The sequence below is a fragment of the Dasypus novemcinctus genome, chromosome 6 (assembly GCF_030445035.2).
Source record: "Dasypus novemcinctus isolate mDasNov1 chromosome 6, mDasNov1.1.hap2, whole genome shotgun sequence".
Classification (NCBI taxonomy): Eukaryota; Metazoa; Chordata; class Mammalia; order Cingulata; family Dasypodidae; genus Dasypus; species Dasypus novemcinctus.
In genome coordinates, this window is record NC_080678.1 from 16,421,566 (window position 1) to 16,434,244 (window position 12,679).

The window sequence follows — 12,679 nt, forward strand, 5'->3', positions numbered from 1 at the left end:
TTTTTTCTCTTCTGTTATGGGGTGTTTCTAGTTGTGTTTAAAATGGAATGCATGGTCCATGAGGAATCTAAGCCCCCTCTTGATATAGATGTGGAGTGGACACAGCCATTCTTGGGTCCACAAGGATGGAGGCATAGCGAATGGATTAAAGTGGACTTACAGACATTCTATTCATGAACTATTGTGATTAGTAATCAAAGAAAATGTGGCATTGGTGTGGAGAAAGTGGCCATGGTGGCTGCTGGGGGTAGGGAGTGGGAGGAAGAGATATGATGTGGGGGCATTTTGGGGGGTTGGGGTTGTCCTGGGTGGTGCTGCAGGGACAGTTACCGGACATTGTATGTCCTCCCATGGCCCACGGGGTGGACTGTGGGAGAGTGTGGGCTATGGTGTGGTCCATTGACCATGAGGTGCAGCAGTGCTCAGAGATGTATTCACCAAATGCAATTAATGTCTCATGATGATGGAGGAGGTTGTTGTTATGGGGGGAGGAGTGGGCTGAGGGGGGTGGGGTATATGGGGACCTCATATTTTTTGAATGTAACATTAAAAAAATAAATAAAGAGAAAAAAAATAAAATGGAATGCATGGTTTCCACTGGACCCCTGAAGAAATATCCCACTTTGCTCCCTCTGAAACATATGAGTGTAGACAGGGAATTGTGCAGAGCAGCAATATAATCCATGAATTGCTTTGGAGTAGGGGAAAAACAGTACAAAGAAGTAAATGTTTTATTTTTTAAAGAAACATATTCTTGCCTGTCTGCAGAAATAAGTTTTTGAATTAAAAATTATACTTTGAATGCTGTGCAGATGTTGGCATTTAAAAACCAAATGCTATTGGCCTGTGGGTTGCCAAGCAACCTATGTGACCCAATCAGCCTGGGTTTTAAATGGAAATTATTCCAAGAGACAAGAAAATGTAGCATCCATCACTGTGTCTGATGGAGAGGGGCTGGCGAGGACAGATTTTCCCACGTGATTGTTCTGGTTAGCAGTTTAGCTTTCCTGGCTTTCCTTGCCTGAACATGCATTTGAATTTCACTGTGTCAGTTCTCATTATCTGTGCACATGGAATCCCCCTTTAGGTTTTCCAAAATAATTAAGTGAAAAAAGCCCTTTCACTCACTACATTTTTGGCATTGATAAAGATATTTGAGGCATTTCACACAAGCCGGGAGCCAGTATCAGAGTAGGCTTTGAAGATGTTCTTTCAAGACAGTCTGACAAACAGACCAATTAACCCCAGAATCCCAGTCCTGGTGGCTTTAAACTCCCTTCAAAAGAAATTAGCCCTAATGTTAATAAAGTGGGCATTAGACCATTTCAGAATATCAACTCCAGCAGACTGAGTCAATTGGAATGGAATTATTGCGTTGTCTTGCCAAAAGAGAAGCCCTGTGCTGGTGTGAACTTTTGTTATAGTTACTGGCTGAAAGTTAGAAAAGACTTCCAAGCCACAGTTTGAGCAATAATTCCTAGTGGAATCACACAGGTTTATTTAAAAAAAAAGTTAGCTTTGCCAAAGGAAAGGACCCAGGAAAGGAAAGAACGGAAAGTGGAGTGCCAGAACTTTGTCCCCTAATGTTGGTATCTGTATTTGGAACCAGGATTGCATTCAGGGCGCAGTTTCCCAATGATCATTCTCACTAATGCTTCTCTCTTGCCAAGGAAGCCTTGTCGCTGAAAAGTCGATTCCTTACCGGTTTCTCAGATCACATGGGAGACAGGCCACAAGCTTTAGGCTCTACAGGCAGTGCTAATGAAATGCCAAGTCCTGGGGTATATATTTGTGTTGCTTTGACTCTTCGTTACAAGAGAAAAAAGAAATAATTTGCTGGGGGAGTTGTTTTGGTCTGTTAGGAGCATAAAATTAGATTTTATGGCATTCTGGATAAATGTCCATTTCCAAGGCTTCTGTCTCACCCCTAGTCTTTCTCAGAAGAGAGAAATAGGCCCTTTCATCAATGTAATCTCTGAGAAAGAGAATACTTTTAAGTGTTTGCTCTGTTAGGATAGGTTTTTGTAAACGGGGTAGGAAAAACAAAAGCAACCCATCCCATCTGCTGGATGGCTGAGAAGGGTGCAAGAAAGGAATGCTCTCCTACGTGACATGGTGCTCTGAGCCCTGGAATAAATCTCTGACACAGGAGGACGGTGTGTCTAGGACAGTACCACAAGATCCTCTGCAGATGTGGAGCGTAAATGGCTGAGGCCTGGGTCCAAGTGCCTGGAAATGCCCACGAATCTCAGCTTTCAGGAGCGACATTGATCATCTGCATCCATCCTTACCGAGCTCTCTCCCAGCTTTCCCGAAAACGTTCCAGAAGGGCCAAGTGAGGCTTGGGAGGTGAAGTAACTTGCCCAGAGTCATGTGACTAATTCGCACAGAGGCCCGGTTCTCCCACCTTAACTGGTCCAGCATTCTTGCTGCTGTTCCATGACCCTGAGGTCTACCCACTGCCGGGCTCGGAATTTCAAGATCTGTAGTCGGCACTCCTGCGTTTGTGAGCCGGGCTCTTTGCTCACCCCTCACTTGAGGCTCTGATCTCAGACTGGCTGTGGGTCAGGGGCCGGGTGCTTGTGGCTGGTGGTCCTGGGTGTGGGGTAAGACTGCCACGGGGGCCTGGGGCCAGTACCCAGGCCAGGGAATGGAAGACCGTAGAGGCTACCCGCTCCTGGCTCTTTCCATCTCCCATTCTCTCTTCCAGAGCATGTTCCCCTCTCCTAGCCATCCACCTTCTCTCACACCCAGTGAGTATTATGCTCTGATTTGGTGGGAAAAGGGCAATCACTCAATGCTGAGCACTGACCCTCCCTGTAGCTTTAACAGGCTCCTTGGGACTTTTCTAACTGTTAATCTAGTAAAGATAGAATTCCCAACTTTGATTCATTTGGGAGAATTGGGAAATTTCAGTCTCGTTTCTGTTTCCTTGCCCCTTGGCTCGCCTGTGGTTGATGCCCCTGTACTCTGAATAGTGGGCCGTCGACTCCAGTGTCCAACAGGGTGAATTCCTTTATTTAGCTACATTCTCAATCCAGTTTCTGTTTTGAACCCCAGAATGGCAGAAATTGAATCTCCATCAATTCAGGGAATATGGCACTTCTCCTGGAGATGGGTCTGAAAACCCAGGGGTGTAGGAGATGCCACGGTTTTGAGGTGGTGGGGGTCAGGATGTTCATTGCCACCCACTGGTGCTGACACCTGCTGACTGTCCATAGACCCTTCTGGCCCATGAAATTTGCTGCTGAGTGGACCTCATTCCCTTCTGTGAGATTCCTCCAGGTACGCCGGTCATTTGGGCCACTGCAGGGCACCAAGGATGCTTCTGCTTTCACACCATTCTGGGCAAGAGGATCTCTCAGAGGGGCTGAGGCCCTGTCTGCCCAGAGACAGTGCAGCCTCATTGCTGGAGTTTGGCCACATCCTTGCGGCTCCACCCAGGATATGGGGCAGAGACCCCTCTACTCCAGGGTTCCAAAAACCATTTTTGGATCTTCTTATCTTCCCTCACACTCTTAATTATTGGGAAGGAGGGTTATGGGACCCTTCTTAGGCCTCCATTATTGTCTAAGTTTATTCCCCTTCACTTTCTCCCCAACCCAGTTATCTTCATCAAGTGTCAAGGGCAGGACTCATCCTGTTTTCATTCATTCTCACTTTTCGTACCCCTGCCTGGTCCTCAGTTTTTAGGCTCATTTTCCCTTTGCTTTCTGATTTTAAACATTGTATATATAACATATAAATAGCTTCACTGAGGTATAATTTACATGTCATAGAATTCACCCATTTTAAGTATATACTTAGAGCTTTAATAATTTATATAGTTGTGTAACCACCATCACAGTCCAATTTTAGAACATTTCTATCACCCCGAAAAGTTTCCTTGTGCCCTTTTGCAGTCACTGCCCATTCAGTCCAACCCTAGGCAACCACTAATCTACTTTCTGTCAATAGTTTTGCCTTCTCTAGAGTTTTATATAAAAGGAATCATACAATATGTGGTCTTAGGTACCTGGCTTCTTTCATTTCTACTATACATATATATATTAAAATCCCCAAGGTAATCATGATTCAGGAGATCTGAAGATGAGTACTAGGGAGATGAGTTCCCATTTAAGAAGTCTGGCTATGGGTAGAGGGTAGAAATATGGTGGTGATTGGCAGTGGACATGGGGTTGAGCAATGGACTTGTTTGTTTTAAGATAAGAGACTTGAGGAGCTTAAATACTGATAGAAAAGAGTCAGTAGAGAATGAGCAGTTGAGAATACAGGACTGGGAGGGGGCTGGTGCTGGGTGACAAGCTGACAGTTTGAGATCTTTAAGATAGGGAAGAGTGTGGATTCTAGAACTCACGTGAAGAGGTCCACCTTGAGCGAGAGGATGGGGCCATCCCTCTTTTAACAGATGGGCAGGTAGAAGGACAGGCAGGTTTGGAGGTTTGGTGGACACTGAGCCTCCTCCTCTTAATAAGGCTCCTTATTTCTCTGCCACCTGCTGAGGATGAGGCTGATGGAGAGTAGGCAGGAAGCTTGAGCAGAATGCAAGTTTGAAACAATTTTTGTGGAGAATAGAAAGTTGAACCAACCAGGGAAATAGATGGATTGCCAGATTGAAGGCCTTGCTGCAGTTGCTGAACATGGCTTTTTGATGGAACTAAAGTATTTGGATAAGCCATTCACTTCAACAGTACTTTGTGGCCTGGGTGCATGTATGAACAAGCTCAAAGCATTGGTTGAATTTGGGATTTAAATTTTGCCTGATGGCAGTGATGAGAATAATGGGCAAGGGATTGACGGTGTTGGTGGGACAATATTTGGATGAACTATTGAATCTAAGTTGAATATGGAGGAAAGTAAAGAGAGAAAATGGAGGATGGAGGAGTCAACGGAGAATAGGACCTGATGAAGGCAAATCAATGGAGTGGCGGGAGTCATTGAAAGAGCAAGTTGAAGAGAAAGGAGGCTGTGATCTGAGAGAAAAATGTCTGTCTGAATTTGTAACTTCAGAGTTGGAGTGGTCTGCAGTGAAGGCCACTGAGTGGTCTGAGTAGGTGGGTGGATAGGAGTGGAGAAGAAGTTCAGTGGAAAGGAGAGGCCAAGGGAGCAAGAAGGCAGGGGTAGGAGGTCACCTCCAGGCTAACGGTGGGATTGGGTAGAGAGGAAGAGTGGAGGAATGACTGGGACACATGCTCCCAATGGGACCAGTCAGGGCAGAGAGTGGTGTGGGCCTCGATGGAACAAGCTGCTTACCTGAGGGTGGAGGGAAGTGATCTGGAAACCTCAAGAGGATCAAGGAGGTCCCCGGGGAAGCTGCACCAGGTGTGGAAGGAGGACCAGATTTCACTGGAGATGTGGCAGTAGGCAGCGGAGGTCCCAGAAAAGAACCGGGTCTCCGAGGGGGCCAGGAGATGGACGCTGGCCGTGGGGAGGAGCTCTCGGTTCCTCCTGCCCAACTGCCCAGATAAATCGGGGTTGTTTCTGAAAAAGCCAAACCCAGGTGTCAATTGCCCTCAAAAGTTTCCCTAAGAGGAGCATGTCAGCCATGTTTTAGATAGCCTGGAAAAACTTCTGCTTCCCCTGCTGTATTTGGGAAAGGAATGAGACTCTTTGGGGATGTTTTCCTGTTCGAATCTGCATTCTGCTAGCTAAGCCTCCTCTTTGTTGCTCTGAATATCTGCTGTGTGTGCAACTGTCCAAAGGACTGTTTGGACAGGACTGAATGATGGGCCTTCACGCAAGCAAAACGGGCTTTTCACTGTTGCTACTGTTTGTATAGGGTTATTGGCTGTGGTGACTTGTTCTGGTAAATAATAGAAAATCACTAGTGGAATTTCTTCTTTATGAAAGGACCAAAAAATGCTCTTTGTTTTGTGGAGGATAAATGCTCTGTTTCAATCAACAAAATGATTTTTGTTCCTGAAGGTTGAGTTCTGTTTAACTCTTCTGTTTGCCCCTCTTAGGTCAAGGAGCCTTAATCTTTTAAGTACATTTTCTAACCTCGCAGCAGCTGAAGCGACCATGTTGTCTACAACTTCTGGGCCAGGGAGAAATAGCCGTTTCACCTGTGCAGGCCTGCTCATCCCCGTTTCAGCCAGTGAGTCCCTGTCCTGCAGGGACTGTGATGGAAGTGAGAATCTGCTCCTCCTCTCCTGGGTCTAGTTCCTGCTCGCCTCTCTTAAAGGAGTGTCTTGTGCTGAGCAAGACTACAAAGCTTAGAGGTAGATAAGTGTTTTGACTCTACATGATTTTAGTCTTATGCTCTGGCTTAGAAACCCAAATCCAGAGTGCAACTCCATTGCATTTTTCTGGGGTCAAAAAAAGACCCTTGAATTCCTTACTGTTGTCTGATAGAGGTACACTAACGTGGCTCTTACAACGCATGTTGAGTGAAAGAATACAAGACACCCCTTCACTGACTGTGTACTCTGGGTCCAAGGTGGATCTTTAGGCATTTCTCTGCCTGGTGTCCTCCTCTCTTGGGGCCACCTAGTCCCCCAAATGCACACAGCTACTGCAGGAGCTAATGTGTTCCTGTGTGACCTGTGCTGCTGGCCACTGTCAATTTTGGTGTGGCCCCTGACCCAAGCTAGTGCAATTAGTTCCTTCCCTTTTGGGACCAGGGTACAGTGATCAACTTGTGCCAGTTTGCCTACATGGAAAGTTCCACATCCTGGGGAAGCCCTCAGTCCTGTGGAAGCTGAGATGGTGGGTCATCCTAGACTGGTGAGCTTATTAAGGCCAGTTTCTTTCAGGTAAACAAGGCTTTAAGCTAGTCTATGAGCAAGAGAGAATGTGCTGATGTGGAAACCCTGGAAAAGAATGGAGACAAAGAGAAAGAGAGAGGCCAGCTTCAACTCTGTACTTCCTGTGCCCTAGGTATACCCTTTTTCAGATCCCACCAGGCTGTCAATTTCGCTTTTTGTTAAAGAGGCTTTCATCACCTCCACCCAGGGAAGCGGGGTGAATGGGATGCTCAGGCTAGAACAGCATCAGGCCTTGTCCTTCCCTTCTCGTTTATCCTAATAACAACCTGTGAGCTAGACAGTGACATGAGGTTTTACAAAGAGGGAAACGGGGACTCAGTGTTTAAGAGACGGAGTCAAGTTTGCTGCACTAGAAAGATAGGGGCCTGGGATTGTCACCTAGGCCCAGAGACTCCAAGCTTAGAGTCTATTTGTCACCCTGCAGCTGCTTCTGCAGTTATCACTCAATCTGCTCATGTGGGTAAGAGCTTGGTCCATCTGACATCCTCTCTGAGCATTAGCATGTCTTGAAATAATCAGTAGATCAGCTAACACTCATTTCTTAAAAGTCCAGTTTCCCCCTTTGGATGGGGAAATCCTGAGAGGTAGGTGATGCTTCTCTCACATGCCAAGTACTAGAGTTTTATGTGTGCTCACCTCTTTAGTCCTTATGGTGTCCTATAGGGCATGGACATTTCATTCCCACTTTATAGATGAGGAAACCGAGGTACCAAGAAGCCGAGCAGCTTGCTCAGCAGCAGCAGAGGTGGGATCCGGAGGCTCTGAAGTCTCACCTCAGAGCATTTACTGGTGGTTCTGAAATCAGGTGTGGCATTCTGGGAGGTTATTCACCTCATTTTCTTTCCATCTGTAAGGATTGTTGAATAAATTGCCAGTTTCAGTTCCCGGGTCATGAGCTCTCAGTAAATGAGGGTCCCTAAGTCCAGGCCTCCTCTCCATTGGCAAGGAGTAACAGTGAACACGCTTCTGCTTTGGTAAACTGTGGGGATTGGACGAGGTCCCTTGTCACTTTTAGCAGCCTTCAAATTTGTAAGAAATGAACTTTCTCACATATTCATTCCAAGGTAACTTTGGAGAAATAACATCTATATTTTCATTATCAGCATTGTCAAAAACCACAATATCTGGGTCTGCATGGTTTCTAGTAAGACAGAGAATGTTAAAGCTATGTCAGTGCAGATGTGGACATAAATAGATAATAAATCTTGATAGATATATAGGACTATTCTGTTTGGGTTTAAATCTGTTAACCCTCACAAGATAAAGTTCAGTTTGATGGCCCAGCTCTGCAAACTGGGCAAAGATTCAGAAATGGAAGGTTTGTGGATTTCAATGCTAAGAAAACAGAAACTAGAAGTAGCAATCTAGAGTGTCAACATTGTAGCTGAATTTTATGATTGGAATCCAGGCCAAAATTGAGCCTTTGGTCTTTTGCTCTGTGGAAGTCAATGTGAATTCCTGGATTCTATTAGCTTGACATTTCAAGGAACTAGAGCCATTTAAAAAAGCTGAATATGCCCACAAAGACCAATGTGAAAGGGCAAAGCTTTAGATTCCATTTAAGTACTCCTAGCAGCTCAGGTGACCTGCCTAAGTGGACTTTGCTGGGATGGGCAAACCTTATTTTAAGAAAGCCCCAACACCCAAAAGTCTGATCAGAAGATTCCTATAAGGCATATTGAGAAGTGGATATGGCTCAAGCGCTGGGTGCCCCCCTATCACATGGGAGGTCCTGGGTTCAGTTTCCCATACCTCCTAAAGAAGATGAGCAAGGCAGTGAGCTGGCGTGGCGAGCTGATCCAACAGGACGACGACACAACAAGATGATGACAAACAGGCACAGAGAGCAGAGGGCAAGCGCAAAACAATGATGGTGGGGAGAAATAAATAAAGTAAATCTTTAAAAAAAGAATTATTTATATGGCCAAAACTTCCTAGTATCATAGCAGTCAGCTTCCTTCAACATTTATGTGACTCAGTCTCTCTTGGCTCCCAGAAATCCATCCTCTGTAGGGCGTGAAGCCCTCCGGGCCAAGGCAAGACTCTTCTGGAATGACACATTTCCTTGGTTGCTGGTGGTGTTCACTGTTTCATTCTCTTAGATGGGTAAAGAAGACTCCTAGGGAGTGGCTCCCTTCCTGGACAGTGAGCTTCTGCCAGTAGCCAATTCCTCCCCATGCCATCCTTATCCTCCATTTCTTCTTCCTTCTTCTTAAGCAATCTGTGTTGTGTTTTCTGACCCTTGCAACTGACAGAATCCTAAGAAGATTTTCCTAGTAGTCTAGCATCATGGACATTCTCCTCAACCAGCTCTGGCGCTGTCCAGCTTAAACTCACAGCTGTCTTCACTTCGGCGTCAGAGCAGTGCCCAACTGTTGATCCACCGCTTGACTGCATCCCTCCTCTTTTCCCTCTATATCCACCCACCCCCACTCGCAGAAATGGACAGATCTGGCCTGGACTAGTGGGACCTGGACCCGTGTGAGCGGGTTTTCACCCCAGGCAGTAAGCACCCTTTATGAGCTTCCTGGAGCTGCCCTGACAAATTCCACAGACAGGGTGGCTTAAAACAGAAGTGTATTCTCTCACAATTCAAGAGGCCAGAAGTCCCAAGTTAAGGTGTCAGTCAAGTTGGTTCCTTTGGTAGGCCTTCTTCCCTGGGTCTCTGTGTTCTTCCCTCTTCTCATAAGGACACCAGCCATTGGATTTGGGGTCAACAACCAAACTAGGACGATTCCATCTCAAGACCTTAACTAATTACCTCTGCAAAGATTCTATTTCTAAATAAGATTAGTTCTCAGGTACCAGGTGGACGTGAATTTTGGAGAGTCACTAGTCAACTCACTATTGACCCCTTAAGGAGTCAGCAGAGAGGGGCCAAAGCAAGAAACCCAAAGGAGCCACTGGCAGATGTTGATGGCAGGTGTCTGGGATTGGACTAAGAGGGCAGGAAGAGAGCAGCCTTTCAAGGGCCAGGAGCCAGGCCCTTTGCCTAGAACAGGTTTGCTCTTTTGAGCTAACAAGAGCAAGCAGTGGGTGGCCAGTTTGGCTTATAGGCCTGGAATGAACCGATGGCATCTGCTCTGATCTGAGCACCATGCATGTGTGCCTGTGTGTGTGTGCACATGCGTGTGTGTAGGGGGCAGGGAGCTGTGAGTGACAGGAATCATGAGCCACGGTCCTTTGTAATATGAGGTGGTTTTAATCCATTTGGAAACATTCAAGTAACCCGCAGAACACATCATACCTGGTATTATGTACTAAATTATAGTGGACAGAAAGCTCAGAGGGTAACAAGGATGCCCAATTCTAATCCTTGGTCTGTTCCTTTAACTTGGCCCATGTGAATCTCAGTTTGCTCTTTAGTGGTATAAAGGGTTGGGACTAAATCATGCTTCTTTTAAAAATGTTTTAAATTGTGAAATATAACTCATATACAGAGATGTACACAGAACAGTGAGTTTCCACATGGGGTTTGTGGGTGTCCATACTACCCAGATGAAGCCCCTTAGGAGCCCCCTTGAGTCCCCTCCCAATCATTGCCCCCTTGTTTGTCCCACAGTTAACCACTATTGTCTAAATAGTTTTCGAAGTCGCTTTCAGCTCTAACATGGAGTAAGTCTAGATAGAACCACCATGGAAAGAAGATCTTGGCCAAAGGTGTTAAAAACCCGGAACTCTGAGTTAGCATACCTCTTTTAAATAGTTTTGCAGCAGCACTGAGTATTTGGGACCTACATTCCAGATTGTGCTTTTGTCCATGAGAACTCTTTTTTTCCCCAACAACTGAGGCTGATCAACTGTTTCTATGTCCGCCCCCTCCGTGTTCTTGATGCTGTGGTTCTGAGGCTGTATTGTAGGTCAGAAAATTCCTGCTTTTATCCCAAACTCATTGCCAAGTTCCAGAGCTGTTTTTTTTTCTGGTGGTGTAAAACGGAGTCGGGCGGGTACATCACAGTGCTAAGCTGTTCTTCGAGGTTGCCACATTGGAACTTGGTTATGGGTGCTTGTGCCCGTAAAAGGTTGCTTCAAACACATAAAAGGGCCAAGCATTGTGATTCAAAGCACTCCCACGCTTAGAAAGCACTGCCACCGGCCACTGCACCGCGCAATATGCACGGGATCCACACTCGAGTGATGTTTGCATAAGGAAATGGATCTGAACACTCCTCGAGTGGAAAAAACGGGGCTGGATACTGTTCAGAGACAAATGAGTCCACTCTCAAGGTTTGACTGGAAAACTGGCTTCCAGCAAGGCTTAAGGTCGTTTCGCCGTGGCTTTAGCTGTATTAGAGGTTTCTAATCTCAGGTGGTGACGCAGTTGGAACATCTGATGACTCACTGGCAAGCGAGTCGCCTTTCTTGGCTCTTTTCATGCACCCATTGACCCAGGCCCCCGCTGGGTCCTGCCTTCCCTCCTGCTCGCCCACCTTAGCCTTTACACATCAGCATGTACGCTCACACACATGCACATGTATGTGCATGTACACACCTGCCCCAGCAGCCCAGCCCAGCAATCACCACTTCTGCCCCCACCCCCACTCCTGAGTTGGAAATGAGGTCAAAACAACGTTTAGTTGGGAAAATGTTTGAGAGGATGGTTCTGTGGGTTTCCTTCTGACCCCAAAGCTTGAAGGGATTTTTAAAAAATATCTTTAAAAAATTTTAAAAAAATTTTTATTTAATATTATTCTTACCCGCCCCCCCCCCCCCAAGATGGCTCCCTCATCTGTCTGATCGTTTTCTGCTCATTGTCTTTGGAGTCACTGGGACCCAAACCTGTGTCCTCCCCTGTGGAAGGCGGGTGACCAAGTGCTTGAGCCACTTCTGCTTCCTGCTGGTTGTAGCATCTGCTGGTTGTGGTGTCTGCTGGTTGTGGTGGTCACAGTGTCTGCTCTTTGCAACATCTGCTCATTGTGGCATCTGCTGGTTGTGGCAGTTGTGCCGTCTGCTGGTTGCGGCTTCCGTGGTGTCTGCTGGTTGTGGCATCTGCTCGTCTTCTTTAGGAGGCACTGGGAACTGAACCTGGGACCTCCGTGTGGGAGGCGGATGCCCAATTGCTTGAACCACATCCACTACCAAGATGAGCTGAAGTGCACACTCGGTTTCCTTTCTGCTACGATTTCAGTGATTAATTTTCACAATATGGTGCCTCTCACTGGGGCTGATCACATGCAGAAAGGGCCATTATTTACGCTGCATGATTTAAGGGATGGGGCAGGGTCCCAGGCTCCGAAATCAGTGTCCTTTTCTCTATCCTACCCACCTGTCATAGTAACAAGTCCACCTGCTGTGAGCCATTCCTGGGGACTGTGAAGGACTCTGAGTCATACAAAGTTGCTTATTAAGAAGCAAGTATTCAAGCCTTTGTGAGCTAATGCCCAGTAGACATCAGACACCAGCTAGTGAGGAGCTTTCGGAGAGCATGGCAGGGTGAGAAGGACTACTTTGCTTCTTAGCAGCTTTGTGGAAGGCTGAACTTTAGTATTGCAAACAGGCAAAGCAGGACATCCTGATTCCAGATAAGCACTGGTTCCACATCCAAAAGGTCTCCCAATGGGCTGAGCGTTTGCATATTCAGTGGTGGTGGTGACTGCGGCTCCTGGTCACCGGGAGGCATGAACTAGATGGTGGCGATGACATTTTAGCGCCTCGCTTAGGTCAGGTTTCCTTCCTGTTTACTGCTTAATGCTTCTCCGTCTCTATGGTGAGAAAGAAGGCCCACATTCTGGATTGGCACCCTCCCAGACATTGACCATGAACTTTAGGGATGCACTTAAGCTTGTTCAGTGCCCTCGATTTGGAGACATGAGAGTACCTCCCTAATCTGAAAAAGGAGTCACGGAGGCTGGGGATCCATCAAGCGATGCAACCTCCTGATGGGGACCGAAGCAAACTCTTACAGAAACGTG